Source organism: Etheostoma spectabile, chromosome 17 (genome assembly GCF_008692095.1).
Source record: "Etheostoma spectabile isolate EspeVRDwgs_2016 chromosome 17, UIUC_Espe_1.0, whole genome shotgun sequence".
In the NCBI taxonomy this organism is placed as follows: domain Eukaryota; kingdom Metazoa; phylum Chordata; class Actinopteri; order Perciformes; family Percidae; genus Etheostoma; species Etheostoma spectabile.
In genome coordinates this window covers 2,359,593-2,367,984 of record NC_045749.1, presented here as the reverse complement: position 1 = coordinate 2,367,984, position 8,392 = coordinate 2,359,593, and the positions used below count along the sequence as shown (strand labels likewise).

Below are 8,392 nucleotides of genomic sequence, written 5' to 3'. Positions count from 1 at the left end.
CGCCACACGCAGTAGACAGTGACAACAACGGGGAAATGAAACGCCACACGTGGTAGATAGTGACCACAACGAGACAGTTGTGGTTTGGAGAACAAGAACGTGGAAAAAACTGCCACACGCGGGACACAATCCCGTGAAAGTCCTGTGTTGTTTTAATTTAACAATTTGGCTGTCAAGACGACAACTTATTACTGCCGTTAGCATGTAGCTATTGTAGTTAGCAGTGAACACTAATCTAATATAGAAGCACTTTCTACAGTCAATCACAGATAAAGGCTTTTTAACTAAATACTACATGACAGGGAATGTTTAGGAGTAATCTGACTTGGAATTGAAGAGAATTTAACAACAATGGCAGCCAAGATGACATTTTACTGCCATTAGCATGTAGCTACATGTGACAATGTTAACACCACCGCAGTAGCGTAGTGAAAAAACCCTCCAGTCCTGCCTACCTGGAGCAGATAACCAATCATAGTAGACTGGCTTAGAGTTGCGTAACAGTTAGTCGAGAGTAGAAAAAACTGTTGAAACTGGAGCGTTCAGAAGAGTAGGAAATCGTTTTAGCTCATTCTCTAAAATATGTTTACCTCATTATTTGGCCATGATTAACATGAAAATCTGACATAACATTGTAGATGTGACAGAATATTGGAAAACCATAACATGTCCACAAGTCGATCAATAAAACCTAAATGTAAAAAACTGTCCCGTATGTTTTAAAGGGTGACATCCAGAGATCTCCATTGACTTAAACAGGATGTTATTAATACACTTCTATCGGTTAAATATTATGGTTTTTTTTACTCTGACTCAGTTTCAATATTACTGTAATTGTTTTAGCTTGATAACCAGTAACCTGGTACTTTTTTTAACATTTTATTTGTACTATTTGACTACAACGGGATGCGACCTCCAGGTGTCTTCAGTCTGAAAGACAAAAATGTTTAGGGATTTATCTTCTATCTTCTATCTCTCTTATCACTTTCCTGTGAGGACACAAGGTTCACACAATAACAGGATTGAATACTCTCCCTGTTCACGCACGCAGACAGTCTGGCTTTATCTCTTTATCTATTCCCCCCCTCCCTACACACACACACACACACACACACACACACACACACACACACACACACACTGCAGAGTCGCCTCCAGTCAAGCGTGTCTTATTGGCCTTCTGTTTGACTTCCTATTCGGGTCTGTGTGTGTGTGTGTGTGTCAGTGTGTGTGTCAGTGTGAGGGTGTTAGAGATCCAGATGGAGATGGTTTTATAATCACGGGACAGTTGTTGTTTTTATTATTATTTTATCGTTGTTTTTACTGCTCACTAAACTGAGGATGAAGAGTCCAGAGGAGAGGAGGAAGGTAAGGAGGAAGGGAGGATGAGAGCGGCAACACATAAGGAACAAATGGGAGAGGAAGGATGGAAGGACAAGACAAATAGGAAGTGAGAGGAGGAGCAACAAATGAAGAAGAAAAGGGTGGAAAGAAGGAAAGGTCTTGTTAAAACAAGGAGAGAAAAAAGGTGTGAGCAGATGTGAGGAGCAACAAATGATGATGAAAGGGGAGGAGAGCAGAGAAGTGATGGAAGGAGAAAAATGGCATTATTAATGAAAAAGAAGAATAGGAGAGAAGTGGACAAAAAAGAAGAAAGGGGAGAGTAGAGGAAGAGGAAAGGATACGTACAAAAGACAACAGAGCAGGAGAGAAATGGAAGGAAGAAAAAGGATGAAGAAAGCAAGGTTGAAACAAGAGAGGAGTCAAAGGTAACAGAAAAAAGGGGGAGGAGAGAAAACAGGTGAACGAGGAGAAAAGTAGATAAGTGGTAACATAATGATGAAAGGTGAGGGGAGGAGAACAGAGAAATGATGGAAGGTGGAAAAACATTTCTAATGAAAAAGAAGAAAAGCAGGAGAATAGAGACAGGCAATGGATGAGAACAAAAGCAACAGAAACAAAGAAGAAGGAAGGAAAGAAAACAGGTGAATAAGGAGAAGAGCAGATAAGAGGAGCAACACATAATGGTGAAAGGTGAGGGGAGGAGAGCGGAGAAGTGATGGAAAGAGGAAAAGATAAGTCAAGAGCAAGGCTGCCAGTGGAAAAATAAAGACAAAATACATAAAGGGACGGGAAGGTGGGATGGAGAAGAGGGGGAGATCAAGGAGGGGGAGACTGAAGGACGCAAAGACAAGTAGCAAGGAAGGTTGCACTTGTTGAAACGCCACAGAAGAGAGGTCAAGAGAAACAAAAAAAAACAGAAAATGGGAGAATGAGCCAAATAAGAGAGAGAAGCAGAGAAGTGGTGTAAGGAGAGAAAAAAGATGAGTAGAAAGCAAGGTTGCAAACGTCTCGTAGAGGAGAGGGGGAGAAAAACAAGAGAGAAAAAGAAGAAACTGGAGGACAGAAGAGATGGAAGTGAGGATGTAAATTTCTTGTTGAGAGGAGAGAAGGAAGAGGTGTAAAGCAAAGAGATGAAGGAATAGGAGAGAAGTGAAAAGAGGATGAAACGCTTTATACATGGACAGAAGAAGAAAGAAAGAGGCGAGACAAGAGAGAAGGGAGAAGAAAATGAATGAGGAAGAAATAAGAAAGGGGGGGACTGTAGAGAAATGAGGAAAGAATGCACAGAGTCAAGTCTTTTTTTTAAAGAAGCGGAGAAGATAGAAAGCGAGGGGTGGAGATTAGAGAGATGACAGAGAAAGGAAAAATGAGAAGAAATAGATGGATTGGTCAATAAAAGATTGGAATTTGAACACCATAGAGTGGTGTGTGTGTGTGTGTGTGTGTGTGTGTGTGTGTGTGTGTGTTTTCTGTCCTCTTTGTTAAATGAACATTCTGCTGATTGTCTATATTGTAACTTTATCATGTCGGTCTATATATTGCAAACATGGTATTGCACTTCCTTTCATTTGAATCCAAATTGACTGTTCACTCTAAATGAAAACTCTCCTCCTAAATACTGTAATAGAAGGAGGAAAAGATGAGTAAAGTTGAAAATGTTGCTTTCAGAGAAGAGGAAGGAAGATGAAAAGAGAGAAGCGAAGGAAGGAAAAAACAGGAGCAAACTTCTCATACAGTAGCAACAAAACATTCTTACTTTTCTCAATCTGCTTCTGTTTCCTCCCTCTCTCTCTCTCTCTCTGTCTCTCTCTCTCTCTCTCTCTCTCTCTCTCTGTCCCTCCTACCACATTCGCAGGGTTCATCCAAGTCGCGTTGACGCCCACTCACCTCCAACGTGCTACCTCAGTTTCCATGGTAATCGAGTAGCGACCGTGCTACATAAATATATACTTTAACATTCAGCACTTCACAACTCATTAAGAACGTCTCTGGATATAGAATTTATCTCTCAGGGTGTTGCTCTCGTTAAAGGGCCACGGCAGGGACGTTCAGCACTTTGTGGTGTTTGTATCCCTGCGAGTGATTGTGAGCACAAAGCCAGAGCAGCACATGAACCTGTGAGGTCGTCGGCATGTAAAGAAGCTGGAGCCGCTCCGCCGAGCGTGACATGATGGCGTGGCCCGGGGGGGATTTCATGAGTACAAGAGAACATTTTCTAGTTCACGACTCATGAGAGAGTCAGAACAAAGCTTATTTGGGTATAAAGGCTCCGGCGTTGTGTTTACAAAATCCGTCTTCCATTCAGCTGTCTGTGAAGCATCCTTAACGTGGGACCAGAGAAGGTTCTGGTCTTTCTCTACGTGTGAAAGCACTAAAATGTTTTCTCTTCCAAAATACAGATAGGTAGCAGTGATCAATGTATTATGGCTGACATCATGGCTGACCAACAACAACAACAACAACAACAACAACAACAACAGACAGATGGAGGCCTGCCCCCTCACCTAGCTTACATATGGTCCACATAGAGTCTGCTTCTCTTAAATGGTTTTATTGGTTTTTCTGGTAAGCCTTTATTCCTGGAAGGTCTGCTGAATGGATTGACATTTAACTTATTGTCATTTCTCAGGTGGACATCTGGAACTTATCAGATACACTGCTCCGTCCTCATGAAATAATAATAAGGACATGGTTCATCTTAGCCCTGCATGTTCATGCAACACACTGATGCTTTAAGTAAAGTTTTTCATATTATTACAACAGATCTTGATTTTTCCCCTCCATTACTGGATATATTAGCTTTTTTTGTCACTACATTGTTCCTCAATGTGTTTTTTTTTTCCAAGTGTGGATGAAGGTTATTGTGTGTGTGTGTGTGTGTGTGTGTGTGTGCGTGTTTTCTGTCTGTTCTCTTTACTAAACGAATGTTCTGCATGTACGCTGTACAGATTGTTAAGCACCTTGAGGCAAATCTGTGATGTGTGACATTGTTATATACATTTTGAGTTGACTCAACTACTGAGTCAGATTAAAAATGATTAAGTTGTTTAGTTGTTTTCCCGAAGGTAAAACAGTGATTATTTTTTGAGCATTTAACAACAACATATGTTGTGAGTCTGAGCAGTTTGCGTGTAGTAAAAAACCTGATGGGAGTTGGACGTATGCAGAGTGTCTGGTTTCAGATGCAGCGAGAGGATTTTATGGAGATGAAATTAAATCCATTAAGATTTCAAGGAGCTGAAGCTTGTGGATTTTGCAAAACATGTTTTTTTTCCAAAGTCGAACTACCGCAGAGCAGCTCATCAAGTCTTTAAGGTTTCGGTGATTTGCAAGCCAAAAGATGTCGTCGTCTATTAAAAAACATTTGGCTTGGTTAAAAAAAAGTTTGCTTACATAAAACATGTAGAAGCCATGTTTTTATGCGTATTCCTTTTCATCACCCTCATTTTGAGGTAATTATGTGATGTGTCTAAGGATGTTAATGTATTCACATCAAGAGGTGTTGTTGCTGCTTTGTTACTGAAGCACAGTAGTTGTGGTTTTGTGCTTTCTGTGGAAGACTTTGGATTATTTTTAGTGAAAAGGAAACATTTTACTCTGCAATAGTGCAAGTGGTGGGCTGTTTGAGCTGTAGAAGTAGAGTGAGAGTAGAGTTCCCTTAGTGGCTTTTAAAGTGTAGAGAGTGTAGAGAGAAAAGTGTAGTGTTATGAAGCGCACATTATTACATACATAATTATCAAAGTCAAAGCCATAACAATATGTGTAGATGAGTTACATAAAAGGTTTCTAGCCAATAGGCTAATTTGCAACCCAGTCCCTGGTCAGGCCTTTCTAAAAAATAATCCAGGTATAATACAGGCAGGCATCTAGCACAGACAATACATTAATGTGTGTACGTGTACCTGCTCCTGAATTTATAGGCCTTACTCAGTGGCTACATGTTTGGTCATCTTTCAGCCAGTGTTTCACCTTTCGATTAAATGTTTTCAGTTGGATTTGTGTCTTTATCTCGGTAAATCATTCCAAAAATGGGTCCTATCACTGAAAAACATGACATGCCGAAAGTGGTTTTGCGCCCCTCTGCTATGCAGTTGCCACCCACTGCTCCCCTTGTGGCCATTACTCTTGTATTTGTATTTGCTTTTGTCACAAAAGGACCGAGTACGGTGGGAACCAGATCATTTGTGCATTTGAAAATCAGTTTAAGAAAAGATAACTTGATAAAGCCATCAAAATTTAAAAGCTTGTATTTCTGTACAATCCAACAGTGGTGCCACATCGTTTCTGATCCATTATTTTCAGTGCCTGTTTATATATTGATATGATGGGTTTGACAGTAACACAGTATGATAAGTGAGAGAATATCATGGCATGTAAAAACAAGACAGCTGCCTTGACAGGTATGTGATGCCTTATCATTCTGAAACAGTTCAGGTTTGTCTGGACAGTTTTACAGCGATTGTAAATATGTTTATTGAATTTCAGTTGGGAATCCAAAACAGTACCTAAAAATTTAAATTCTTCAACTTCATCTATGGCCTCTTGGTCTATTTTGATTGCACATTTGGCTTTCCCTCTTATAGAGAAGCACATACATACAGTCTTTTTGATGTTAAGCAGCAGATGGTTGTCTTTGAGCCACTGGGACATGGCCTCCATTTCCTAGGTCAGGGTCTCTGCTGCTGCACTAGGCGTCCTAGCTGATGCATAAATTATTGTATTGTCAGCGTACATTTGACAGTTGGCTGACTGAAAGCGTGATGGTAAATCGTTTATACATAAACTAAAAAGCAGATGCCCCTAGATGGAGCCCTGTGGGATACCCATTGTGGATTGTAGTGGCGTTGAGAGTTCAGTATTTATTTTAACCCGTTTGCTCTCTATGCTCCCGATATGATGCAAACCAATTGGTAGCATATTCAGAGAAATTGAAGGTGGTAAATTTATTCAGTAGTAAATTGTGGTTCACGGTGTGAAAGGCCTTTTTTAGGTTTAAAAACAGCTCCCCCAACATTTTCCTTGTCCAACTTACTCTTGATATTCTCGATAAGGTAGAAATTTGCTATTTCTGTAGAGTGCCCTAGTTTAAATCCAAACTGTTTGGATTTGATAGATTTGTTGCTACTAGCTGTTCTGCGATAATCTGTTCTCAAATTTTGGAAAGAGCAGGCAATATTGAGATTGGCCTATAGTTGCCTGCTTGGTTCTTGGCGCCAGCCTTGAAAATTGGGGTAATGACTAAAACAACTTTTGAACGTACACATGTTCCACCAAAACAAGTTCCTTCCCGAGGCTGTTTTGCAAATCCAACTCGGAAAAATATGGTCTCAGTTCACTTTCACGTACGCTTGAGTTTGGTTCACTTTAAGTGAGAGCCCGATCCAACCAAAACATAGGAAGTGAACCTAAAGCCAATGCATTGTGAGTTGAAGGTGAGTGGAGACTCCGCACTGGGAGTCAACATTGAGTCAAGTAGTAGCGGCCATGCAAAATGTCCCGTGGACAGACGTGGTCAAATGAGGAGGTGAGTCCCCTCATCAAAATATGGCCAGGCGATCACTTAACACAGTTTCTAGTTGACAGAAAAACACTGAAGTGATCAAATGATTTAGCGACAGAATGATAACAACGGGGGTTTGATCGCACGGCTGATCAGTGTCACATAAAAGTAAAACTTTTCCAGCAATACATTAAAGTCTGTGGCTTGCTTTGAAAAAGTGGTAGCTCAGAGGAAGAGATAGACAAATTCCCAATGTATAATTTTTTTTTTTAATTTGGCGTTGCTTCTTTATTTCTGAGACCAGGAAGTGTCTGTCCAATAGACGAGCGACTGTTTCGACAGTTTGACATTTGTTTGGTGCGCTTGAAAAAGTGCAGTGTGAACACTAACCAATCCAAATGAAAAATGTGCAACTTCAACCCAGAGTCGCAACTATCGGTGTGAAAGCAGCCTAAATCTAACCAAACCTTAACCATGGCACAGCCAGAAGGTGTTGTCTTGCTGATAAAGGCATCAGATCAGAAAATGTATTTATTTTTGGATCTCGAGGAAATTTCATCATTACAAAGGACTTGTTGAGTATTTCATTCACTATTTGAAATATCTGTATTGAATGAATCTGTAACTGAAATAAGACTGTTGTTAAAACTATAGAAGCTGACATGTAAATATCAAGAGTGCAGGTGGAAAAAGTGTCTGAAAATATTCAGGAGATATTCTAGCTTTGAAACTTGATGTCCCACATGTCCAAAAAACTTGTTGGTTCAGCCAAGTAGTCAGACTGTGTCAGAAATTCACACACACACACACACACACACACACACACACACACACACACACCACACACACACACCACACACACACACACACACACACACACACACACTCTCTATTGTGACACAAAAACAAACTCATGCGTGGAGAAAGACTGCTTGCACTCTCTTTCCCTTTGGAGCAGATGGCTCCACAGTCATAGCTGATGTTTCACACATCAATGAAGCACACCATGTACTCACAACTACTGAACACCACAACCACACACACCAACAAACCACACACACACACACACACACAACACACACACAACACACACACACCACAACCACCACACCACACACCACACCACACACGCTACATGTAAGTCAAAACCACTCTACACACACCAGGGAAACATGCTGCACACGCACACATGCGTAAACCGCTCAAACCCAGACCGCAACTTTTGCGCACACACACACACACACACACACACAACACACACACACACAACACACACACACACACACAAACACACACCAAACACGTGCATCTACGTCACTAGTCACACATGCACAAATGCACACAGAGTGTCCTCATCGGCGCTATTTATGGAGTGTAGAGCCATGTTTTTGGAGACTTAGCTCAACTCCTAAACAAAGAAACACACACACACACACACACACACACACTCACAAACACTCACTCACTCACTCACTCACTCACACTCTCTCTCTCACTGAGACACACACACACACAGGTTTAAAGCATTAACGGCTAAGAAGCAGTAGT

At 40.9% G+C, this 8,392-nt stretch overlaps 1 protein-coding gene across 1 annotated transcript in view; it reads right to left on the bottom strand.

Moving 5' to 3' along the window:
- LOC116705013 (uncharacterized) overlaps positions 1 to 8,392 on the bottom strand; it is a 60,962-nt gene that overhangs the window by 44,499 nt on the left and 8,071 nt on the right. The gene's annotated exons all lie outside the window — the stretch shown is intronic.